Here is a 27361-nt window from a genome sequence, read left to right as displayed (position 1 = left end):
ATCACGGATACAAGGTTCATCCGATCATTCTTGTAACCACAGCAGTGCCCAGAGGAAAGCACCTCAGGCCCTGAACTTTAGGGCTCCTGGTTCTCTGAGGACCAGAGTTCTACCAGCTAGTGCTAAAAACCTAAAGTTTATATACACATACAACAAAAAACCCACAAGGTTGGTCCATCCCTTCCCCGATAGGCTGCCAGCAAAAGGTCATTCATGTTTGCCCAATCTATTCTTAGAGGCAAAGGTCATGACTTCAAAGACAACCAGTGCAGCTTTAGCTCCAGGACAACATGGCTTTTTTTCTGTAATGAATGGGCAAATGCCCATCTGACCTCCACCTCCCCAATATGCCTCTGAGTCACTGAACCATTTGGTGCAAGTGGAGGGTCAGCCATTCCAGGCTAAAAAGAAAAGCGGGGTAGGGAGTATTTTGTATTAGTCATCTGCTGCTGCTGTAACAAATTACCACAAATTCAGTCTTAACACTAATTTATTAGCCGACTGCTCTAGAGGTCAGAAGCCTGACATGGGTCTCACTGAGCGAAAACCAAAGTGTTGCCAGGACCATCTACCTTTCTGGAAGCTCTAGGGGAGAATCTGTTCCTTAGCTTTCCAGGTCTTAGAGGCTGACCTCACCGCAGGGCTCATGACTCCCTGCCTCCATCTTCAAAGCCAGCAACAGTGGGTCAAATCCCTCTCACATGGCAGCTCTCTGGCCTCTCCTGCCTATTCTCCTTTTAAGGACTCAAGTGATTGAATTGAACCCAATCAGATAATCCAAGGTCATCTCCCATCTCAAAGTTCTTATACTTAATCACAGCTTCAGACTCACGTTGGCACTTTAAAATAACATCATTAGGGATGCCTGGGTGGCTCGGTCGGTTGAGCGTCTGACTTCAACTCAGGTCATGATCTCACGGTTTGTGGGTTCAAGCCCCACATCAGGCTCTGTGCTGACAGCTTGAGCCTGGAGCCTGCTTTGGATTCTGTGACTTCCTCTCTCTCTGCCATCCCCCATTTGTGCTGTCTCTCAAAAATAAATAAATGCAATAAAAAAAATTTTTTTAATACCATCATTAAATCTGGGGATTAGAACATGAGCATCTTGGAGATCCATTATTCTGCCTACCACAGTTACACTGTGATTTTACAACAAGGATTGAGAGACAGGAAGCCTTTATTTTTCTTGGATATCTCCATGGAATTGATGGTCCTACACCCAGAATTCCCTAAAATGTAGGCTCAAGTTAAAGGAAGGAGGGATGGACATGGGCCAGGATTAGTAGCATCCAATAAATCATCCTCAGAGTTGCAGAACATCCCTCCGTCCCTGAAATGCTGGTCTCAATATTAAGGATGTAGGGTCTGGCTCCCAGTTAAAGGGCGGGACTAGATGGCCATAGCCCAGTGGGAACGCAGTCACCATGCTGCCATGATCTACACAGACCTTCCAGAAGCTGGTGATGCCCTTGTGACAGTTCAAGGAGGCCATTCAGGAGCCACAGCAGACTTCAACCAACAAGGTCCTCTCCCCACTTACTGATCTTTGTGTTAAGAACCAAGGGGTTGTGGAGGTGGGTCTGAACAGGTTCTGTCCTCAAAGCTCTTACAGATTAGAGGATCACACAAAACATGCCCTTCAATAGGTGACTACTTAAAGTTTTAGAGAAAAGTACCACAAGCAACAAACAGTAAAACGTGATGGACATTCAGAGCAGGAAAAGATGGGAAGCGGGCACTCTATAGGGAGAGGAGGAGTACAGAAGAATCTGGTGAGGCTTTTCAAAAGAAATTAAGGAAGCGTGTTCTATGTCTTATAGTTTAAGCTGGGGTAGGCAAACTTTCTGCAAAGGGGCAGATAGTAAATACTTTAGGTTTCACAGGTCATACAGTCTCTGCTACTCAACTCTGCTGTTATGGTAGATAAGGAGCCACAGACAATAAGTAACGGCAGTACATGGCTTGTGTGGCAATGAAACTTTATTTATAAAAATAGGCAGTGGGCCAGATTTGGCCCACGAACTGTAGTTGGCTGATTCCTGTTTTAAGCCATGCTGTAGGCATCCAGTGAACGTTTGCATAACCATGAAAAGATATATAGAAGATATAATGCTTTGGTTAAGCTTTGATGAATGGAGAGAACTTGAATATGAAGGAAAACCAGGGATAAGGTAAAATTAACTATTTCTATGAGATACTGAAGAAATCAGGCCCTCAAGAGTTTCCAATAGAGGATTTTGGATAGGGGTAAAAACTTGAAATACGACTAGTATGTGTAGGGTTGTTTTAGGAAGAGTCCTGATAGACAAATAAAGAAGTTTAAATGTAAGACAATGGGAATTTGGGAACCCTTGATAGTTTTTGAGCTGGAAAATTATGGCATGCAAATATTTTTCAAATCACTGAGTAAGTTCAAGGATTGGCCTCAGGCTATGCGCGCATGCAAAGCAGAGCTCCTGAGTGCTGTCCCCACTGGATAAAAAACTGGGCCTTGTCTCTGCCAGCAAGTGGTCATGATGCCACTTGCTCCCACACACAGTTGTCACCTCACACATAACTGGGCCCAGATTCACAGAAGATTCTAGTTGTCCATTAGGGTGTGGGCCTGGCTTCCCTAAAGCACTGGACAATTTTGCCTTCCTGTCCTCTGTGAGGCGGTCCCTGTCTCCATCTCTTCCCCTGTTCCCTCCTCCACCGCCTCCACCCTAGAGCCCTCCTGCTGCTGTGAATCACATGTTGTAACAAATGAGTTACCAAAGGTTCCAACAAGCTGCTCATCATTGTCCCCAGCAGGAGAAAAGCAGCCCCGACCTGGAGCTGGGACCTTGTTAAGAGTTTGTAATGAGCTGACGGGAAGCTATTTCTGCCTGATTAGAATCCTAATGCGCTGCTGACTAGGTGAGTAGGAGAAGGGCTTCCAGCTTTCTCCCCAGCACTCCCACCCCTCTCCCTGCTCCAAGCAGAGCTCCAGGCAGGAAATGGTTCTTTGCCAGCCGTTAAGACCATAAAGAACAAACACAAAGCAGCCCCAGAAACTCCCTGCCCATCCTTCTTCTCCTCCTGAACAGGATACCTCCATCTTCCTCATTTTTCTGAGCACACCAACCTCTGCCACCTGCTAACATCCTAATGAGGCCACCTGGACCTATCCATAATTGGTCACAGGTGCCCCCACAGGTCCTGGCAAGGTCCTCACTCAGAGAGAGATGGAAAGGCAGGAGAACACAGCATCCAACTAGTCACTGGAAAGATGAGGCCACAGGGCCAAATTCCCACAGTGACCAGTCGTAGCAAAGTCCCCAATGCAAAGAATTTCCCTCAGGTTCAATTCAGAGAATATTTTGATATCCCCATTTTCTTCCAGTTGACTGGCTTTAGAAAGCATCTGGATTAGTTCCAGAGTGAACTGATTCACCACAACAATGATTTTTAAGAAGGAAAATGAAAACTCACAACATATTTTGGGGGTAGTTCACGGTTCAATAAAAAAATAATATTTGGGTTCAGTTTGGGACTCAGGTTGTACTTATGTTCAAGTGCCTGTGTCGGGGGAAGTTGGATTTTTGAAAGCATAAGAGCTTTTCATGTAGTCCTGGGTTATGGATTCAGAGGAAAGAAGACATTTTGAGGTGACAGAAAAAGAAAGTATTCCCAGATTGGGTAAACCCCTCTTGGGGTGCCTATGGGGTACAGTCCGGTCTGGCCCCTCTGCTTGACAAGGGCAGCTCCCATGTCATTCCAAAGGGATCCCCATCACTACCAGGGAGTCCCTTTGCTGTACCCTCCACAAAAGCAGGTTCCCATTCCAGGCTAAATCACAAAACATGAGGCCTTTTGCTCCCACCAAGCAAATCACACCAAAGCAGGTCTTCTCAACATTGACTGTATGTTGTTACCACCAGGGGAACTTCCAAAAATGCTGATGCCAGGGTCTGCTCCCCGCCCCCCCCCCCCCCCCCGCCAGAGATTCTGACTCAATTGGCCTGGAGTATAGCTAGGGTATTGAGACTTTCTAGTATGCAGCTAGAGCAGAGAACCACTGGTCTAGAGTAATGCTTCTCAGACTTCCATGTGTATGTGAATATCCTGGGATCTTGTTAATCCTGGGATCTTGATTCACTAGATCTGAAATGGGCCTGAGATTCTGCATTTCAGCCTCCAGGGGATGCCCGTGCTGCTGGTGCATGGACCATTTTGAGTAGAAAAGATCTAACATATCATCCTGAAGTGCTATTACATTTATCGGACATTACATTTTCCAGGACTCTGTCAACTGTCATCAATAGAAACCCCACTCAAATTGGAATAATAAAAAGGGGGAATTTATAAGTACAAGTAAATGGGAAATCCAAGGGTGGGACTGGCTTTTGGCATGGCTGCATCTAGGAGCTCAAATTATGTCCCTAGGACCTTCTGCTGCTATTCTGCCTTCCCTTGAGTTTGCTCCATTTTCAGGCAGGCTCTCTCCATGTGGCAACAAAGATGGTCCAGGCAGTCACACAGGCAGCGACGCCAGAGAAAGGAGTCTGCCCCTCTCTCCCTCACCATCCATATTGGTCCTTGAAAAGGATTTGCTTTCCCCAGCTTGGGTCATAAGCCCACTGCAGGTCAGGGACTGGTCACCTGAAACACAGGTATTGGGGAATGACAGTTTCCTAAAGGAAGGGAGGCAGAGCAAACCACAAAGGAACCAATGACCCGCATGAGCACCGTAGTTATGCACCAGAAGTTTCTTCAGCTTCCACTACCACCCCCCCTTCTCTTGCCATGAGCTCTCACCCACCATTACACTGCTCCTCACAAATGGGCTAAGATCCTCCCTATTACTCAACAATTTCTCCCTTACAGATTCACTCCGGTCAGATGCCAGCATCCAGGGTGAGCAAGAGCCAAAAAAGGAGTCCTGACATCTCCCACTTCCTCCACCCCTACCGACCTCCACAGCCAAGAGAAGAAGACAACCAAGCACACAGTGTTCTAGAAATGGAAGGAATATTCAGAGATCAATCCCTCCATTTCACAGATGAGAACACTGAGGCTCAGGGTGGCTGAATAACTTGTCCAAGAGCACTCAGGCAAAGTCTGGTTTTCTGACTCCAGTCCTGACTTTATGATATTTATATTGTCCCCCCTGAGATCAGAACCAGTGCAGTCTAGGCGTTGGACCTCCTCGGGGCTTAAAAACTACTTTTCACTAAGGGCACCCGTGTGGTTCAGTCGGTTAAGCATCCAACTCTCGATTTTGGCTCAGGTCATGATCTCATGGTTCATGAGTTCGAGCCCCATGTTGGGCTATGCACTGACCGTGTGAAGCCTGCTTGGGATTCCCTCCCTCTCCTTCTCCCTCTGCCCCTCACCACCTCACATGTGCGTGCACTTTCTTTAATAAATAAATAAACTTAAAAAAATATTTTTGGCTAAAAGGGAAAGGTAGGATGGAGATATCTCCACTCTGCATCCACAGGCACAGACAGCTTTCCAGCTCACTGCTATGTCTACAACTTCTCAGGAACCAGCATGTGTGAGGTGTGTGCGCTTGCCCACAGGGTTCTGCGTGCAGAGTAGGAAGAAGTAAATTCAGGTGCCCCGTGGCTTTGGGTTCTGAGCATCCAGCAAGGAGGAAACACCAGCAGAATCTGTTCAAAAGAACCCCTCAGGCTCCTGAAAGGGAAACTGACAGTTTATCACACCTCCATATCATTTACAATGTTATATTTTATTTCTAAGAATAGCTAATATACGTAATGTTTAATATGTGGCAGGTCCATTCGAATTTAATTTACATTAATTAACTCATTTAATCCTCACAAGGACTCTATGAGATCGCAACAGTTATTATTCCCATTCTACAGATGACAAAACTGGAAAGCACACAGAGGCGGGAGGGGTTGGTGCTAAAAGATGTGATGAATTAACTTTCAAAGCGTTTTCCTTTCAGGGGGCACATATCTGCCCCTCAGCTGCAGGAACAGTAAAAGCACTACCACCACGATTCTACAGGCAGAGAAATTTAGGGCCAGAGAAGGTGCAAGATTTCCTAAGGCCTCACACATGTCTTAGCATCTGCAACCAGGCCAGCCTTCTGCCCCCTAGAAGTTGCTGCTGTTCTTTGCCACAAGGGGGCGCCCATGCCCTGGGCCCCCATCTCCTGAGTCAGAAACCTCCCCACCTAACCGGGGCAATTTAAGGCAGGAGGGCATCATGGAAGGCCTAGAAGGTGCCTGGGCTTGAAGAAGAAGAAGAAGGAGGATTTTTGTAAGTCAAGAGCCTAAAGAAAAAGATTCATTGAATCTTTGCTAAACACGTACTAGGTGTGCAAGCATGAGGCCAAAGCACATCACTCACATCATTTCTTCACTTCTCACGCTGAAAGGTGGCATTCAGATTTCAGTGTCACAGGCAAGGAGGCCGCAAATATGAATCAGCTTGTCTAAGGTCACAGCAGCAGTAGCATAGCAGAGCGAGTTGTGCGCCTCTCTCGCTAACGGAACAGCCAGCACCCTGGTAGCTTCAGATCAAAAGTAGTGGGAGTATTTATACCATGGCAATGGGCAAACACCTTGGAGAGCCCACTATTAGTCATTTCCCGGCACAGCATGGCACAGCCGGTGAGAGAAGGAAGGGCTGGGCCTTGAACCCACGTCTCTCTCACTCCTAAGCTTGGGCTTTTAGCCACTGTGCTGCCCTCAGCATGGCTCAGTATAACTAGTGCCCGCAGGCTCAGAAAGGACTGCTTTTCAAAGACAACCAACTGGCTGCCTTCAGACCAAATATGGCATCAGCTCTTAGTCTCTCTGTGCCTCCATGTGTTCATTTGTAAGATGGGGATCGTAATAATATCTATCTCCTAGGGTGGCTGGACAAATTAATATACAGGAAGCTCTCAGAGTAGTATCTGGCACAACTGTTAGGTTGCATTTGTTAGGACTACACAGTGTTTAAAATGTTTAACCAAAAATATTAATTGGTTGCCAATATTTTCAAATCACATTTTTTTGTGTAAAAGTCCCGATATCTAGGCTGTTTAGAAAAATTGTAGGATCTGACCTCACTTTACCATGTGACAATTACCAGCTGGAACCAGACCACAGCTGCCCCCCTCCCTCCCTCCCTGGATTATGCTCTTTGAGGAACCGCTCTTACTTCACTTACCCTCCACCTACCCAGACAGCACCCATCGTCTTCAGAGTTTGAGACCCCTGCCCTCTGCTCCTTCAAATGCACAGAGTGAATGTGCTAGGATGGGTGACCTTCCAGCCACATGATCATCGGCTATTACACCCTCTTAAAGCTGAGGAAGCAGGTCTCAGGGATGCTAACCGTGCCTAACTCCGTGTTGGAAGGGCAGGGACTCAGAGCCCAGGCCTTCTGGTTCCTAATTCAACACCCACAAGCCACTTCTGAGCCAGAGCCTGAACTCAGAAGCAGCTCGGAAGCTCTCACAATGTTGGGAGTGAGGTGAGGTACGGTGCGATGAGGGCTCTTACCATCCTTCCTTGTTTCCTGGACATGGTGGGACACAGGAGATGTGGCTCTCAGAGTAGGGTTGCCTGATAAAATCCAGGATTCCAATTAAGTTTGAATTTCAGATAACTTTCAGATAAATGACCATATTTTAGTATAAGTATATCCCATGTATTATTTGGGACATACTTACACTTTACAAATTTGTCAAATTTCAGATAATGAATAATTTTAGTATAGCATGTTTCAAATAATGAATAAGACATACTTACACACACACACACACACACACACACACACACACACACACACACACAAAGTTCCTTTATCTGAAATTCAAATTTAACTGGTACTTTTATTTGGTAAGTGCTGCAATGCTAAAAAGTCCCTGGCCTCTGCCAGCCCAGCCCCAAGGAAGCCAGAGAAGGGAAAAGAGGAGGAGGAAGCCCTCACACTGGGGCTGCGGGGGGACAACAGCAAAACAGCCAACCCACCACTGCACACACCTGCACCAACAGTTAAAAACTTTGTCTTCCCTACATTTATTTTACAAGTCAGTACTGTTTTTATTAGCTAATGTGAGCAAGTGCTGGGTCTTCCAAAAGTCGTCACCCACGGCTTCATTTCTGCGGTCACCAGGGAACCGACCTGAGGCATCTGAAATAGAGGGGCTGGTTGCCATTTGGGGGTGTGGGGAGGGGGCAGTGGCGGTGGCTTCCTATGGGAAACCCGCAGCAGGACCAAGACCCGGACTGGGCTGCACTCTCGGGCCCTTGACGCCCTCCGGGCCCCAGCTGCGCACCCCCTGGACAGCGCCCTCCCCTGCCGGGAGCTGCCACACCGCCCGGGGGTCGGCTGTGTGCCAGGAAGACTCGCCGCCCGCCGCCCCTCCACTGGCTGACTGGCCGCCCTCGCCCAGGCCGAGACTGCGCCAGCCTGCGCGGCCCTAATGATCCGTGACCGCGCAGACACCGGCTCCTGGCCTCCCCCAGCGGCTGGCTGCGCTGCTCGACCTTCCTCTGCAAACCCAAGGGCCTGGGTCGGGGGAGGGCAGCAGGCTGGGGGTCCTTCCCCATCCCTGGCCTCCAATAGGGGGCAGGCGATTGGCTCCCTGCAGGCACCTGCCCAGGTGAGGTGGGCCAAGGACACGCATGAGGACAGACACACACACACACACACACACACACACACACACACACACACACACACACAATCTCGGCCCTGGCTGGGGCCCAGGCGTGCATTCTGCCAATCCACCCCCCTCCCTGGGTTAATAATGATCAGGCCCGAGGCTGTGCCAGCTGTTCCAGGTGGAAGGCAGCAGCACCATTGAGACGCCGTGTGAACCCCATCCCCCAACTCCTAAAACCCCAGGTTGCCCGCAAACAAGAAAGCAGAGGGTCCCAGGGCACATTTCCCATGGGAGGGGGTGGTGCCCCTACCCCATACACAGAGGCAGAGAGATGGGAGCTGGCTGCTCCAGGGAGGGGCTGTCCTGCCTCTAAACTGTCAGGCCTCTCCGAGGTTTGCCTCCCCTCCACCCCCACCTTCCCCCTCCTGGTCTAGCCATCACTCAGCTAACCCTGTTTGTTTTCTGCTTTGCGCTTCTCACTGTCTGACGTTATATATATTTGTTACTGCCTCTCCCTTGTTATGGCCGTTCTCATTCACTGCTATGGTCCCAGCACCTGCAGCAGTACCCGACCCGTGAGACTCTTAATAACCTTGGTGGACACCGTGATAGAAATCGCCTCAGCTGAAGAGAGCTGCTTGGCCCAGAATCACACAGGCCCTTCCCAGGGGGGCCCATGGGCTGATGGAGGTGCAGCTTCTGGGCCCCACCCAGGACAGCAGCGGAGGGCAGGTATAGCTCCAAGGGGTACGTGGGGTTGGCCGAGGGCATCGGTCGTCCTCCCTGTGCCCCATTCCCGCATCTCTGCCCTGCTTTCCACAGGTGTTGGTCCAGGGACACTCCTTAAACAGCCCACTCCACAATCTTAGTCTCAGAGTCACTTGCCAGGAAGCCAAACCACAACAATAAGCATTTGTGGAAAGAAAGAGGAGAGACAGGAAGAAAGAAAAAGCTTTGACCCTTTACTGTTAATCATTTTCCACCTCCAAAGAGGACCTCAGATTTACCTACTTCCCTCCACATGCAATGCCACCACCGTAATCAAAGCCAGCACCCTCTGTCGTTTGGAACCCCTGGTTTGTCTTTGCAGCAGACACAGTAGGTACTCACCCCAGACCCTCTCAGCCTCCTCCGGGCTCATCTGCAGCTGGGGGGTGGGGGTGGGCTTGCAGCGCCCCGCCCCCCCAGGGCTTCCTTCCATAGCACGATAGCTTGCTCAGCCCTTGAGCTGGGCAGCAGGCAGTGTTACAGATTTAACGCCCAAGTGACCCTCCTCAACCAATGAGAACAAGACTCATCGATAAGTAACCACCCCCCCTTGGGAGGACAATACCCACAAGACTCCTCTGAGGCCCCCACAAAATTCAGCCTTTCTTCCCAGGCCCACAGTGGTGCCCCATTCATCACCCCCCCCTCTATTTACTGGCTTTTCCCTTTTCTTCTCAGTTACCCCATTCCCTCACTTGTGCTCCCCAAATAAAGACTGCCTACACCCAAATCCCCCTCTCAGCATCTGCTTCTTAGGGAATCCAAACTAGATGAGCGCCCCCCACACATACACAGTTGGCCCCAACTTCTACTCTTAACTTCTTTGAGCTTCTGAGTGACAGCACTGCAGGGACACTCACCTTCTTTCAGCTTCTTTCCCGCCACAGAGACTTTACCCCAGTGGCTCAATTTATTCTTCCATTCAACAACTATTCGTTGATTGCCTACCATTTAAAGCACTGGGATACAAGAGTCAGCAAACAAGAGTCAAAGGTCCTGCCCTCTTGGAGCTGACATCCGTCCTCCTGTGCCCCTTCCTCTCCTTCCCCAACACAGATGCCTGCTTCTCTTGTCTCACTTCTACTTACCATTTAAGTCTCAGCTCAAATGGCCCATCCTCAAAAAGATCTTACTGCCCCCTTCCCCATCAACTCTCCCCACCTCCACTCCACACAGAGCCTCTCCTTTCTCATTACACCTGTCACCAGATTTGTCTCTTCCGACATGATGCCCACTCCACAAGCACAAAACAATGCCCATTGCTCTCTCCTGTGCCTTTGGCACTGTGCTTGGTACCTAGTGAATGAACCAATAAATGAATGAGTGAGTGAATGAACGAATGAATGACCTAACGGTACCATTGTCATGAAGGAAAGGTAAGAGGAGAAATGCAAAACTCATCCTTGTGCATGGGCAGAGAAAGGCAGATGAGATATTTTTCACAGTAACCAGTATTGGTGACTGAGATGACAGTAAATTTTGGAGTCCTAGTCCATCAGATAGCAGCAAGAATGTCCCCGAGGTCAGGGGAGAATGGCAGGGGGCATACACAATGAGATGCAAAAAAGGCAGTCCACCAAAACCAAACTATTTATTCCTCCTTTACCATCTCCCAGCCACAGAAAGGCAGAAATGGAAGGTATCCCAGGAAACATCTATCCTCTTAACACACAAGTGAGGAAACCAAAACCCAGAGAGGCGCTTTCTAGTGAAGGTCCTATGATTAGTGACAAGCCTCCAAATGCTGAACTCACTGCCCATTGTTTGTTAAAACCAGAGCCTCAGGCTGGTCCATTCCAGGCTGTAGGCTCAGATTCCCACAGCACTGTCCTCAACTTGAGCAGCTCATTGTCCAGGAGAGATGGCTTTCAGGCTCTATATCAGCAATCAGTGATGTGTAGGATGCCTATACCCCTGTCCTTGTAGCCTGGTACTGCCACATTTCCTTTCTCCCTCCAAAGGACTGCTCTGGGGAGACCACCCAGACTCCACCTTTCTAGAATTTGTGCTTTGGACTCCAACAACCCTTCCCAGGACTGAACTTTTGCTTTACTCCTGCATGTTCAGGACTCCTCAAAGAAACTCAGTGCTCCAGGTGCTCTGTGCATCTGGAAATGACTCAGTAAAGGCAAGCCTCCCCTAATGGACACTTACTAGGCTCTGCCCACCCATTTTGGGGTTTGTCCTAGCATCAAACCTCATCCCAAGCTGAACAGCAAATGGTCAGTGACGACTGGGTAACATCCCACCTAAAATCTTTTTATACCTGATCTTCAACATATCAGAGAATAAGCAAACATACAGAAAAAATGATAGCTCACATTTATCAAAGGCTTATTATGTGCCAAGACCCATGTTAAGCATTATATCAGTTTTAATATAACAATTGTATGAGGTGGAAAGTTTTATTATAAACCCCATTTACTTATAAAGAAACTGAGGCTCAGTGAAGTCAAGTGACTTGCCCGAGACCACACAACTAGTAAGTGACAGAACTGGAACTCAAGCCCAGGTCCATCCAACCCCAAGCTCTCAGTTTCCTCCCATCACCAAACCACTCACCCTTTGCCAGAGATCAGCCAGGACCTAGACACCAAAAGAGAGGCCAAGTGTGTGCCAGGCACCAACATCTCTTTAGAAGATGGGTGTCCCAGAGCCAATAGATTATCAAAGGATGGTGAGGCCTGATGATACACAGGTAAGGAGAAGTGGTGACTATCACATATGGCCCTATGCTGGCCTCTGAGCTTTGTTCTGGGGCCCAAAGCAAAATGTGACTTGAGAGCCCTCAGCTCTCTGTACCATCCATCCCCTTTCCAGCAGCCTTACCCCAAACCCCTTACCTCCCCAGCCACACACAACTGACACCACTCCAACATTATATAGAGAAGTGACTAGGGAGTTAGGGATGTGTTATCCTTCAAGAGCATGCAGTTTTAAAGTGGATGCAGAAGGAGGCAATACTAAAAAGAAGAGTTGATTCCCCACCTTAGAATGCCCCCATCAGTTGTAAGGTGATTTTCACTACTGGCAGTGAAAATACTAAAATTTGTGGATTAGGTAGGTTTTGGAAAACTGGAATGAATTCGGGACCTTTCTTAAAACCACACCACAGTGACTTGAACGTGCTATGTATGTATTCTTGATGGAAGAGAGAGGATGGCATGGCAGTTGGTTCACTGGTAAGTGCATGACTCACAACCCATTCTGAATATGGCACAATCCAAGTGAATAATCAGGACCGCTATATTATTAGTAATGTGGCATTTAGGAATTGTTACAGCACTTTACTTCCTTCCAGGTTTTTTTTAGACTATATCAAAACCTGAGTATCCCCAGGGAATATACTCCCTGACACGGGAATATCATCCATCATGAACACAACAGCTAGGAAAAGAAGCTCGAAAGAAACTGCAGGCTCAAAAGGGCACTTTGCTGAGACAACAGGAAGCTGTGACAGCTTGTAAGATGCTCCCTGTGTTCATTCAAGAAGGTATGCAAACACTGCATACCCCATGAACTCTTCCTCCACCAGTGTGAGAGAACTGTCTGGTCCAAGGCCAGAGCCCTCCCAGGGCCAGGGGCGTCTACCTGCTCCAGTCTGCTCAACTGCCATACAAAATGCCACAGACTGAACATCTTAAGCCATAGACTTTCATTTCTTAGGGTTCTAGAGGCTTGGGAAGTTCAAGATCAAGGTGCAGCAGATGGGGTTCCTGGTGAGGACTCTTTCTGGCTTACAGATAACCACCTACTTGCTATGTCCTCACGTGGCTTTTCCTTGGTGTGTGCAAGTGGAGAGAAAGAGAGAGATGTCTCTCTGGTGGATAAGGCCACCAATACCATCATGAGGGCCTTACCTTCATGACATCTAACTCCAATTACCTCCCAAAGATGCCAGCTCCAAATAACATCAGTTTGGGTGTTAGGGCTTCAACATAGGGATTGGGGAGGCAGAGTGGAACACAAACATTCATTCCATAACACCAGTGATGGGAGTGATCAGTATAAAAACTGGTCCTCAGGTGACTGCTGCAAAAACTGGATCACTCATTCATTCATTCATCAAACTAATATTTTTTAGTACTTACTATATACTAGGCATATACTGATATTAATTAGCACTTATATCAGTGTTCTGTAGTGAGGTTCCAATGTTGATTCAAGTAAATCTAGTTCCTGTCTTCATAAAGATAATAGTCTTCAAAATCTGACAACCAGAATCTACGGAAAAGAGAGCACCAGATGTCAGCATAGGTCTGTACAGAGTTCATCGATTCATTCAATATTCAGTGAGTATGACTATAAGCTGGACACAAGGAGAAAACACACATGCTCTCTGCTGTCAGAGAGCCCACAGCCTATGACATAGAAGCAGGTTGCAAACACACTGTGGTTAAGTTCTACAGAGTTGAATCATGACATATGCATGTAACATTTGTGCATGCAATTATACAGCAAAAAAAAAGAAAGAAAATCAGATAAACAATACAGTGCTTCACCCACCATTCCTCCCATTAAGCGATGCCCCAGCACTGGCATGAAGTAGGATGTGAAACTAGTGTACCTTCCATGTATTCCACTTGCCTTTATCTCTCTTGGTGTGATCATTGCCTGCTTGACTGACATTTGTTCACTATTAAAAAGCCACATTTTTCTTCACTCAAGGCCCCTAAACTCAAGCCAGCCACTTCATCTGGTCATCAGCCAAAGAAGCGGGATCAGTTTCATCACAGGGTGGGCCAGACTACTTTTTTATTTTTTTAATATATTTATTGTTGCCATATAGTTGACATACAATACTATATTTGTTTCAGGTGTACAGAATAATGATTCCACAATTCTGTACATTACTCGGGGTTCACTGTGGTAAGTGTAGTGGGCTGGACTTGTTGTGGGCTGTGATGCACTTTGTAAGCTTCCCAGACAGTTAATCATTCAAGCCGGGACACCACTGAAAGTGAAGTCAGGCAATGTGGATAATTACACCAGAATAAGAGGCATAAAGCAAGACTGTACTGAGCAATCCAGGAATATGATATCACTATCTATAGGTGACTTCAGGGATTTTTTTCTTCAATCCGAAAAGAGGTTTTTTTATAACAAACAATATGTTTTGTTATACAGGTATTAAGCGGTGAATCACTGGAATCTACCCCCAAAACCAAGAGCACACTGTACACACTATGCTAGCCAACTTGACAACAAATTATACTTTAAAAAAGAATGTTTTCTAGCTTTAACTTTACTTATTTTAAAATAGATTAAAGTTCACAATGATTATTCAAAAAGAACACAGAGAAAAGTCTCCCTCTGACTCCTGTCCTCAGCCACTTAGTTGCCTGTACAGGAACTGGCAGCCTATATATAAATACACATATGTGTGTGTGTGTGTGTGTGTGTACATATGTATGTACAACTATATTTTACACAAATAAGCATTCACACTGTTCTGTACTTATTTTTTTCTCTTCACAGTACAGTTTAGAGATAATTTCATATCAATATGACAAGCTTCCTCCCAATTTACAATGCTTACTATCTCACTGTATGGATGCACATAATTTATCTAACCAGCCTCCATTGATGGACATATAGACTATGTCCCATCTTCTGCTGCAATGAATGACCTTGACCATACATCATTGTGTATATGTGCCAGTATATCTGTAGAATAAATTCCTGGAAATAGAACTGCTGAGACAAAGGGCATATCAACTCAGATTCTGTTTGGTTGCTCATAACAGAAAAGCCAAAATAATGGTCACTTAAACAAGATAGAGATTTATTTCTCCCTCGAATAAAAGGAGTCTGGCAGTGGGCCATCTGTTTGCCATGGGCTCCCAAATGTCAAGAGGGACCAGGATTCTATCTTTCTGCTGTGCCATTCTCCATTCAAAGCTTATACAACTATGGAGGCCTTCTTTCAGTAAAAGAATACAAAATTACACATACCCATTTAGAGTGAGAAAAAAATAATATATACAAATTCTTAAAAGCTGAAATAACACAAACATCACAACATCTGGGAAAAACAATATAACCTCTCAACCACCCACCATATCTTTATAATAGGTTTTTTTCCTTACTTTTTTTTTTTTTTTTTTTTTTTTTGGCTACATGATCTTTGATCACTTTATCACAGGACAAGTTTTATAATACCTCCTGGAAAATAAATAAAAAGGTAATTGAATTTTTCCTTCAGCACAGCTCGTTAAAATTTATCATTGTTGTTGATAGTTGAAATGCCTAAAACATGTGACACATACTATTTCTAGTACTACTACAGATTTTGCCCTACAAATATAGGAATTCTGATAAAGTCTATGATTCACAATGCCTATCAAAAAAAAATATCTGGTGTGTTTATCAATGTATAAGCTAAGTTATTGAACATGTTCCCAATAGGAGAAAGTTCCCATTTTATGTGGCATCAGTGAATACCAAATTCTCCACCTGCAATTTTGTATATCTCTTTAAGTGGGAGAATATTACACAGACTAGCTTCTGGCTCCATACATTTTAACCTTTTTTCCTCTTCCACTACCAAAGATTTCTGATGCTGGGTATAGGACTCGTTCACATTGGGATATGACTTGGTATCCAAAGCAGGGGGAGCCGGCCCAGTGACCAGCAGGGGTGTTCCATGAAAGCCATTCCCACAAAAGGATGACGAGCAAATGACTGCAAACCACAGAAGCGTGTCCAGTTAAACACCAACTAAATGCAACCCCAGTTCCTCTTCTTCCTGGCTGGGTCCTCCAAATTCCCATGACCATTCCAATGCCAGCCAACCCAAGGGAAAGCGTGACACAAGGAAAAGCAGAATAGAAATAGACAACAGGCTGAGCCATTTGCAGTTAGAATATGTTACTTCTGCAAAGATGGTCACAAGAGCACCTGACCATGTGAACATGCTAAGGCTCTCCGGGGCAATGCCTGTGCAAGTGAAGGGCTCTGAAGGCTCAGCTCCCTTACCTGCATGGTAAAATGCCCCTGGCCAGCAAGGTTCTGGATTCAGACTGATCAATCACACACCCATGATTTGGAAGATTGAAGGGAGGCAAACGCCCTTGTTCTTTTGCCAGTGGCAGTTGCTGGGGCATCTGTTTCAGCATTCACGACTTTTTGCACTGGCTATAAGGCTCCACGTTGTGCAGTCCATCCATCACCCACTTTGGATCTCCAGGCTGGATAGGGCAGCTGGGTAGGTCCAGGAAGAGCTTTCACCTGCTCTTTGTTTCAATGTAATGTCAGTTCTGGTCTCACACATGCAGGAAAGAAAAGAATACAATGAACACCTACCTATGTACTATCCCACCCAGTTTCAGCCATCATTAATATTTTGTCATTTTTGCCTCATAATTGAATCATTTTATGGTAAATTAAAAAGACCATGACAGTTCACCCCTAAATACATATCTCCAAAGAGTAGGGACAGTTCTTCAATTAACAAGACCAATAATATCCCTAATAAAAGTAGCAATAATTCACTAATACCACCTAAAACTCACTTCATATTCAAATTTCTACAACTGTCCTAAAAATACATTTTAGAGTTGTTTCTTTGAAACAAGGATCCAATAGGTTCATGCAATGTATTTGTTCGTTATGCCTCTTAAGTCTTGTCTTATTTGGAACAATCCCCCTCATGACATTCATTGACTCTTTGAAGAGATCAGGCCTGCTGTCATGTAGAATGTCCCACATTCTAAATACATCTATTTCCTTAGGCTGCCGTTTAGTTATCCCTGGTATTTCCTGTAAAATGAGGTAGATCAAAAGGCTTGGAGGTTTTTCAGGTCAGATTTATTGAGGTATAATTTATATATTGTAAACATCATCCTTTTTACTTTACAGTTCTTTGCATTTTGACAAATGCAAACAGTCATGTAATTTAAAAGCTTGGTTTGATTCAGATTTTACACCACTGGTCAAAATAGTTTACAGTGATGCTGTGAACTTTCCATTGAACTTCTTATCACATCCTTAGGTAATGTCTAGTTGTCCCACTATTAATGATACTAATTTTGAACATTGGGTTCCTGTAGCTTTCTGATCTCTGAACGTGTATTAGTTTTCTATTGCTGTGCAACAAATTACTACAAACTTAGAGACTTAAGGCAACACCTACTTATTAACTCAGTTCTGCAGGTGGGAAGTCAGGCATGGCATTGCTACATTCTCTGCTCAGGGTACCACAAGGCTAAAATCAAGGTGTCAGCAGGCTCCATTCTCATCTGGAGCCCAGGCTCCTCTTCTAACCTCATTGAAGTTGTTGGTGGAATTCAGTTCTGACTGATCTTGATTGTCAAGGGAAAATAAGACTGATGCTACTCAGTGGTGACCTGAGAGGCATATGTCTGGAATGACAGGATTCCTTGGGATGCCTACTTGTCCATTAGGAAAAGTTAATGGAAAACTATAGTAACCAAATACAGGCAGAATCACCAAGAGAGTACATCCTTCAGGAAGGCAGGCTTGGATCATTCCACCAGATAGAATACCCTGACTAGCTGAATGCTGGCTGAGGGCAAAAGGAATAGGAATAGGTGGCAGAGGCAGGAAGTTATAATGACCAAAATGTAGTAAACATGCATATATATTCTTCCTGGTTTTGTTAAGTATTTTCTTCCTCTTTCCTCCCCCTGTTATTTTACATAAGGGGTGTTAGTGGTAGCTGACCTTATAATGTAGTCTTTAGAATATCAGATGGATTGTGACTGAACTAGAAGGGGAAAAAAACATTCAGCCAGAGATGGGCACCGTGACTGACAACAGAGTGGCTACCTTCTTGTTTGCATTATTTTGTGTAACTATGCTTTCTTTTAGATGGAAGCATGTTGTTGAATTGTTGCTTCTGGAAATTTAAATATGGACAAAAGGGTACATATGGATACTGGGAAGCCAAAGGGCTGGATCATATGAGATGCTATCTACTGTCATTCAGCACCCCTTTCAATGCCCTCCTATATTCTCCCACAGGGAGATATGATATAGAACACAGGGGTTAGAAACTCAGGAACTACACTTCCCAGATTTTCTTCCCAACTGGAAGTTGGGTTTGGTTTTCCAAACAATCAGTTTTTGCCAATGAAGTGTGTTCACAGTGAAACACAAAAGACTAAAGGGATAGAAGCTGTTCTTAATCTGGTTCTGACGGCAGCCAACACACATAGGCTTTGGCCACTGTGAGTTTTGCAATAGTAAGCCTATCACTGGCTTCAGGGCTACAAGGCAGCTGTGACTTGAGCTGTGACTTCCTAGTCTCTGGATGGCAGCTTGGGGCAGTGTGACCAAAAAAAGAGAAAAAAATCATTGCATAATCCTATCATCCTAAATTTGGTTCTTTTAGTCCATCCAGTGGACGCCATCATCTAAGTCTCTTTATTAAATCCCTTTCTGCTTGAAATACCTCAAGTCATTCTGATTCCCTGAAGACTGATAAACTCTTCCATAGTGTTTATACTAATTTGCATTTCTATCGGCAAAGTTGGAAACTGCCACTTTTTCTCATAGTCTAAGCAACACAGTGTATTACTAAACTTTTTGTCTTCTGACTAATGTCTTAGGTGGAAAAGGTATCTTAGTGCAATTTAGTTTGCATTTCATTCATTCAGTGACAATGAACATCTTTCCATTTCATTCATTCAGTGACAATGAACATCTTTCCATGTGTTTAGAAACCATGAGGATAAGGGCACCTGGGTGGCTAGTTGGTTAAGCATCTGACTCTTGATTTTGGCTCAGGTCATGATCTCAACGTTTGTGAGTTCAAGCCCCGCATCAGGCTCTGCGCTGACAGCACAGAACGTGCTTGGGATTCTCTGTCTCCCTTTCTCTCTATCCCTCCCCTGCTTGTGCTCTCTCTCTCTCAAAAATAAATAAACATTTTTTTTAGGGGCGCCTGGATGGCTCAGTCGGTGAAGCGTCTGACTTCAGCTCGGGTCATGATCTCACAGTTTGTGAGTTTGAGCCCCACGTCGGGCTCTGTGCTAACAGCTCAGAGCCTGAAGCCTGCTTCAGATTGTGTCTTCCTCTCTCTCTCTCTGCCTCTTCCCCACTCATGCTCTCTCTCTCTCTCTTAAAAATAAACATTAAAAAATATTAAATAAACTTTTTTTTAAAAGAAGCCATGATGATTGCTTTCTCTGTGCATTGTGCCACTAGCTTGCTGTCACACAGCTGCAACCTCAAGGCTTGGACCCCAGGCCCCTAATCACACCAGGTCACCAAAGACCTCCACGTTGCCAAATCCAGTTGTCAACCTTTGATTCTTTTATTTATACTACTAGCAACATTTAACAAAAATGGCCGTGCCTCTTCTTTGAGACACTTGCTGTCCGTGGCCTCCAGAGCTCATACTGTCCTCCTTTTCCTAACTCACACTTCTTTTTGTATGTTCCATCTCATCTCCCCAGCTCTGTACTATCTGGTTGCCTTGGGCCTCTCAGGCCTCACGCCTTCTTGGTTGATACCCAATCATCTATGATCTTGCCCAGGCTCATGACTTTCAACATTTCTACACTGAGGGTCCCAAATTTATATCTCTAGCTCCAACCTCTCCTACTCGAAATGACCACTTGATGTTTAAAAGTCATCTCAGACTAACTATGTCCAAACCAAGCTCAACTCCTCCCTTACAAAAAAATAGAAACTATGGGGCACCTGGGTGGCTCAGTCGGTTAAGTGTCTGACTTTGACTCAGGTCATGACCTCATGGTTTGTGAGTTTGACCCCCACATCAGGTTCTGGGCTCCCTCTCTCTCTGCTCCTCCCCCCGCCTCAAAAATAAATAAACATTAAAAAAAAATAGAACCTTCGCCTCCCACTGTTCTCAGTTAATAGCACAGCACCTTCTCACCAGCCACCCAGGCCACAAACCAGGCAAAAATCAGGACTCCTTGATTCCTCTCCCCCATTACTCCTCATCCAATCCTCGGCAACCTACTGGGTCTACTTTAAAGGTCTATCCAGAACAGGATGTTTGCAGTCCCATCATGGGTGCTGGCTTATTGTAGTGGCCTCCAAATGATCTCCCTGCTTTCACTCTTGCCCCCTACCAACTACTCACAGCATCCCTGCCAAAATTATTCCACTAAAACATAAGTCACATATGGGGCACCTGGGTGGCTCAGTGGGTTAAGCATCTGACTTCGGCTCAGGTCACGATCTCACTGTTTGTGAGTTTCAGCCCCGCGTTGGGCTCTGTGCTGACAGCAGAGCCTGGAACCTGCTTCGGATTCTGTGTCTCACTCTCTCTCTCTCTCTCTCTCTTCCTCCCCCGCTCGTGCTCTGTCTTTATCTCCCCAAAATAAATAGAGATTAAAAAAAAAAACATATGTCACATCCAGTCACTCTAGTCAAAACACCCCACTGGATTCCCATATTACTCTAAGTACCTTCCAGCTCTTACAATAGCCTACCAAGCCCTTCTTGATCTGCCCTCCTGGCTAACAAGTCTCCAATCTTACTGCTACTGCTTTCCCTTTCCTATTCTCCACTCCAGCTATACAAGCCTCCTTGTACCTCAGATCCACCAAGCACATGCCAGCCTCAGGGCTTTTGCACTTGCTGTTCCCTCTGCCTGGAATGATCTCCTAGAAGGCCAAGCTGCCAGCTCCCTCATCTCTTAGGGGTTCAAATGCCATCTCATTGAGGAAGCCTTTCTTATTTAACCTAGTCGCTTCTGCCCTCCCTCCAGGAATTCCCACCCCCTCTTCCTGCTTTCTCATCACAGCATGACAAGATTTGAGCCCCTGTCGGCCAACACCACAACCTCTCCCTTCCCAACAGGGTTTGTAAACTCTGTGAGAATGAGGATTTCAGGCTATTTTATTCTTTGCTAAATCCCTAGCACCTAGATGCTTGACACATAACAGGCACTCTGTAAGTATCTACGTGAATAAATGAATGAATAAAGCTAATATATAGCCGAGAGGACACTCATGTAAACAGAACCAGGAGATGTAGCTTTGGGAAGCCATGGGAGTGGATGAAATTACCTTGGAGGGAGGAGGTAAAGCTACAGACGGGAAATATGAACTCACAAGCCGTGCAAAGTGTCTAACCTGGAGATGAAGAGTTTAGTGAGAACAGGATGAAAATGCTGTAGAGCAGGTGACGGTTAAGAGTAACAGCCGACGCATAAAACACGTCAGGCACCCTGTATGTATTAAATTACAACAACCCGATGTGTTCAATACTGTTACTATTCCTAATGTTACAGACAACTAAATGAGTACAAAAGGTTTAAGGACCTGCCCGGGGTCGTTTGGCAAAACTGGGGTCTGAAGCTGGGCTTTAGTCTTTATGTTTTTACTATGACTTCTTTGATGAGAGCTGATCAGGACTGTACCAAGGTTGTGGACGATCCCATCTCCAGCCTCCATCTCTGTGCTCACCATGAAATATAGGAAGAGCATACATGGAGCGAGGCAATGTGGCCTTCTGAAGGGCAGAAACACGTTACCAGAACGAGCTCTGGGCAGAGGACCAGCATGGGTTCCTGGCCTGGCTTTGCTACTAACTCTTTGGACCTTTGGCCTGGTTACTGAACACTCTGACTGTCCCCTGCCCCATTGTGCAAAGAGTGGGCTGGCTCACATAATCCCTCGAGTTCCTTCTGGCTTGGAAATTCCACAGTCTAGAGTCAAGGGAGATTAGCACATAGGACAGAGGCACCTTTCCTGTAACACCAGCTACAAGGCCAAAGGGAAAAATCAATAAATAATTGGGGCCTGCCAGACAGACTTTTCTGATGGAATCGACAGCTCTAAGAAGGTTACTAAGAACTAGGGCCTTGGAAAAGGGAGCTATGGAGAAGCCTGGGCAGCTAAAATGTAGTCCCCATAGGGTGGCGCTGCACATTTTGGATGCGTGTTCATTACTAGGGTTCTTCTTCTTTTTGGCATTATAATTATTAGTAAAAATAACAATGTTGGAGACTCTACAACATGTCAGGGGAGAGGCCAAGAATAAAATTTAATTCCTGAAAGCCTGGATTGTAGAAAACATAAATCTAAAAAGGAGGAAAATACAGTTAAAACCTAAAAAGAAAAAAATAAGCTGAAGCTTGTGTTGATTTCTCCACACACCTGTCCATAATCTGTGCGTATGCACATGTGCACATACACACGTCCACATGGGCACACCTAGGAGAACATGTGTGTCTATATATACCCATAGGAGTGGCCAGGTATATATTTTTCTATTGGAGCCTGGCTCTTTAAAATGGGGGATAATGACACTGAAAATTATTCTAAGCTTTTCAAAGACATAAATGACCAAGCTGCCTCCTGACTCCTGAATTACATTACCCAGAAAGAACTTAATAACATGCTATTATCGCTTCTCCTCACTGACAGGATTTCGGGGCTGAAAAGACAAACAAGAAGTACGTTCGTAATCACCAGCACAGTCACCTCTGCTGAGCTGCGACCGCAGCTAATTCCAGGTAAGTGCTGTAGGGTGGAAGGAAGCCTGGGGCTGGCAATGCGACTTGGTGCTTGGTAATTGTCACCAGTTCAGTTGAGCTGTCACCAGCTGCGAGGGGGCTACAGGAAGCTCATGGAGCCAACGGAGAATCCCACAGGGTGAAGGGTAGAGAGACTGCATTATGGGAACCAAAATATAATTTCTTAGTTCAACTCACATAATGTACATAAAATTCCTTACAAACTGCAAAAGTGCTCTACCAATGTGACTATGAACAGAAAGGGACATCATTAAAGGGTCTTGTTTGGTTAGGGCTGCCATGTACAGCTGTATAGGCTGTGTACTGCTCAACTTCTGAAAATGTCATTAGTCTATGAGAATGGTGCCCCCTGGAATTGTGCATTGTGGCAGCTCTGTTAGTTGATGTAGGGCTTAGTTAGCTGATGAAGTCCACTATAGGGGCTGCTTTTTTTCCTCCTGGATAATGCTTAAGTCCCAGTGATGAACCATCGAAGTGTGCTTCAGGGTAATTAAAAGGCAATTACAATTAAGATCCTTGAGGACAGGAGTCATGTCTTATTCACTCAGTATCCTAAATCTTATGATTGGTATATAAGTGTTCATAAAAAAGTTTGTTAAAAATAAGAATGGATGGATATTGAATGAATGAATCAGATAGAGACTCATGGGGGTCAACTCCTGGGGAAAATCGGTTATAGTGATCACAGAATATGTTTAGCTCAGAAAGTGCAACTGTACATTCCATGCCTCCTCTTCCATGACTTGGATTATGACAAGGCTTTAGTGAAGAGCCGTGGACATGTCATGAGTTCAATAAGAGTTTGTTCAAGATTTATGATGTAGCTCACCCAACGGTAGGTGCTATTGCCTCGCATGGTGGTAATAACACTGGGGTCAGCAAACAGAGCATAGGTCATGATCCCTGCCATCAAGGATCTTACAATTTAGACAGTTTAGTCAGATATGGGTTTATGGAGAAGTGAAATAATGCTATCAGGTAGTACGTCCCAAATATCAAGGAATAGCAAAGATGATAAATATCATAGGAGTTCAGGGCAGAAAGCACAGGATATCTGCTCTGCCACCTGCTGTATGGTCATGAGAAAATTACTTAACTGTTCTGTCCCTCTCCAAGCTTGTAAGGCTGATGTAAGACTAATCATGCTTACCATGCAAGGTCTTTGAACAAAAGAGTAAAACAGGTAAGTATTTAAAGCCCAGTGCCTGGCACGTGGTAGAACTTTCCAGAATGTTGGTTCCTATATAAGAACTTTTCAGTCACAAGTGACAGAATACCAGCTGATCCCAACTTAAGCCAAAAAGGGAGGCGGGGTGGTATTTTGTATATACTCACAAAGTGAAGCTGAAAAGGCTTCAGGCATAATGGTATCCAGGAGCTCAACTGATATCACTAGTGCTCTGCCTGCATTTCTGTTTCTCAGACAAGATTTCTCTAGGGATAGGAATTAGCTGTCAGCAGTCAGGGTCCAGCTTAGCCTCAGAAGGAAGAGCTTCTCTCCCCAGAAATTGGGAGGAGGAAAGTCTCAGGGAGAACTCCGACTGGTCCGGCACAGCTCATCCAACCATGTCTTACCCGATGAATATGGTCAGAGGAACGAGATGCCCCAGTTGATGAGGGCTGGGTTGTGTGCAGACTCGTGTGTATGGGGGTGGGGGGGTTAGCTCTATCTAAACCACCTGCAATGAATTTGAGAGAGAAAGGGCTAGTTCTTGAGTGTGCTCAGAAGAAATAAATAAAAGAGCTGCATGTTTCTACCAAAAATAGGAGAGCCCGTAGTTCTTTACAGAAGCAAAAAAAAAAAAAAAAAAAAAAATTATTTCTATTGGTTTCATATGCAAACACTATGTGTATGTGTGCAAATTCCCAGAGTAGCTGCACAGAGATGGAACCCACCTGACCCCTGGAGCCGGGACTTTGCGACCCCTGGCGAGCAGGCACAGTGCTGCAGTCACTCACCGCGAGGGGGCGGGCAGGAAAGCCCACCAGATGGGGTCTCTAGCGGCTTGGGGGAGGTCAGAAGCCGAGCCCTGGTTTGAGGGGAGACGGTGGCGTGGGAAGGGCGGGGAGGCAGTGCGGAGCCCCGGCTGACTGACCTCCCGTCTTCTGTGCCTCAGATTCGTTTCTGCAGGGGGCTAAGGAGGGTCCCACTGTCTACTCCGGACACGCGCTGGGCCAGGGACATCCTAGCCCCCAGAAAGAGGCTCGGGCGACACCTAACTGCTCACGGTCAGAGCAGCGCGGAGCGTCCCCTCGGAGACACGAGCAGCCCGGGTGGCCGTGACCGCCGATCGCAATCGCCGGCCAGCGACTGGGCCAGGCGTCCGCACGACCTCACGGCCACCACACAGGCCCGCCAGCCCCCTGAGACGCCGCGACAGCCTCCTCCCCTAACGTTCTGTTCCCTTTTCACGTCTTGGAAAGAAAGGGGGGTGGCGGTGGGGGTGTACTGTTTATCTAGCATCCTGTTACTGTGGCCTTGAGTAACCAAGCATTTATGTCACAGAGCGGGCGGGGGAAGGGGCGCGGAGAGCGGGAGAGAGAGAGAGAGAGAGGGAGAGGAATCAAGCCCGGCATAAAATTTGCCATCACAATCGTCATTTCAAATCATTTATCATGCATTCGTTTGTCAGTGCATATCTATCTAAACTCTGTTTAGGACACGGCAGTTAAGCGAACAGGCCCCAGAGTGGGAATGCACAGGTCCACACCCCAGCTCTCCTCTGCGCGGCACCTGGCATTTAGAAACTATTAATGCCATCGGCTTTATGGTGCTCATAAGCACCACAAAGTGTTTATGAGGGGCTGCCCTCAACAAGGCCCAAAGTATCTCAACTCCAACCTAGAAATGCCTTTTGGAGTAAACGTATTTTGGAGTATTTGTAAAAATATCTACCGGACTGCCCTAGGCATGTGGAAATCACGTGATGTCATAGGCTGATTCTGACATGGCCCCCAAAATTCCCCCACCCCCAATACAACCCTACACGTCTTGTATAACCCCCTTCCTTTAGATGTGGGTGAGACTGTGAATATGATGTCACTTCATAATTCTGTTATGTTAAAGGATTTTTGCAGTATCCTTGATTCAGAACTCACCCAAATAGAGATTATCCTGGTGGGCCTGGCTTAATCAGGTGAGCCCTTAAGGGGGCGGAGTCCTTCCCGAAGTTAGACACTTTCCTGCCTTAAAGAAGCAAACAGACATGTTGTGAACTGCCTGTGGAAACTGCCTGTGAGAGCTGAGGGCCTCAACCCTCTAATCACAAGGAACTGAATTCCGCCAACAACCTGAATGAACTTGGAAGAGGACCCCAGGCCTGGAAAAAGAACACAGCCAGGCTGACTCTGTCCAGCCTTGAATGTGGCCTTGTGAGACCCTGAGCAGAGCATCCAGTTAAGCTTCTGGACTCCTGAGCCACAGAAAGTGTGAGAAAAAATGTCTGCTATCTTTATTCTCTCTGTAGTAATTTGTTACACAGAGTAGAAAGTTAATATACTTTCTAAATCTACTCAAAGCCTTGCTGAATTTGGTTTAAAAATGGGGTGTGCCTGAATGCATATGCTAGAGAGAAAGAGCATTCAAAATTTAAAAGATGGTCCCACTAGTTTGGGATCATAATAAAAAATATGGACTATTGGGGTGCCTGAGTGGCTCAGTCGGTTAAGCATCCAGCTTCGGCTCAGGTCATGATTTCATGGTTCATGGATTCAAGCCCTGTATCAGGCTCTGTGCTGACAGCTCAGAGCTTGGAGCCTGCTTCAGATTCTGTGTCTCCTCTCTCTGCCCCTCCCCGGCTCACTCGCTCTCTCTCTCTCAAAAATAAATAAACATTTAAAAAAATTTTTTTAAAGTATGGACTATCATTCATTATTTACTGAGCACCTACTCACTGTCTGCAAGGCAGTAGACTAGGAATTTAATCAGGATTTGAAACCAAAACTGGAAATTTATTACTGCTACCACCTAAGAAAATTAAAGGGAAAATGTTTAATATTGAAATATAAGGCTTCCTTCAAACCGAGAAACAGACTCTTAACTACAAAGAACAAAGTTACCGGAAGGGGTGGGAGGGATGGGTGAAATAGGTGATGGGGATTAAGGGGGGCACTTGTGACGAGCACTGGGTGATGTATGTACATGTTGAATCACTATATTGTACACATGAAACTAACATTACACTGTATGTTAACTAACTGGAATTTAAATAAAAACTTTAAAAAATATATCAGACCTCCTGAAGTCATGCTCATCAGAGTGTATGCTTGTCAAGGATGAGCTTGAGATAGTGAGTGAATACTAGTAATAGTAATAATAATAATAGTAATAGAATAATAGTAATAGAAGGCAGACCCAGAATTTTAATCCAGCTCTGTGTCCCAAATTCCATGCAAATAAACTTTGTGAAACACCTTCCATCTGTCAGGATATTAAATGGCCCCTTCGCCTCCTATCCCCTTCACCCCCACCTGCCAGAGGATGTGTGCCCTTATCTGTATCCCGCCCACCCCACCCCACC

The 27361-nt window shown here is 45.7% G+C and overlaps 1 long non-coding RNA gene across 1 annotated transcript in view; it reads right to left on the bottom strand.

Moving 5' to 3' along the window:
• The window catches only part of LOC109253909 (uncharacterized), a 42196-nt gene extending 23212 nt beyond the window's left edge, over nt 1-18984 (bottom strand). The window contains exons 1-2 of the long non-coding RNA XR_002074591.2: nt 16343-18984; nt 13456-13588 (exon numbers count right to left, since the gene is read on the bottom strand). This is a non-coding gene — a long non-coding RNA (uncharacterized LOC109253909). The remainder of the gene's footprint in view (nt 1-13455; nt 13589-16342) is intronic.
• Between the last annotated feature and the right edge of the window lie 8377 nt (nt 18985-27361).

The sequence above is a fragment of the Panthera pardus genome, unplaced genomic scaffold (genome assembly GCF_024362965.1).
Source record: "Panthera pardus isolate Hobbes unplaced genomic scaffold, ASM2436296v1 HiC_scaffold_24, whole genome shotgun sequence".
Taxonomy (NCBI): domain Eukaryota; kingdom Metazoa; phylum Chordata; class Mammalia; order Carnivora; family Felidae; genus Panthera; species Panthera pardus.
The sequence above is the reverse complement of the archived record's forward strand: the minus strand, read 5'-3'. Positions and strand labels throughout refer to the sequence as shown.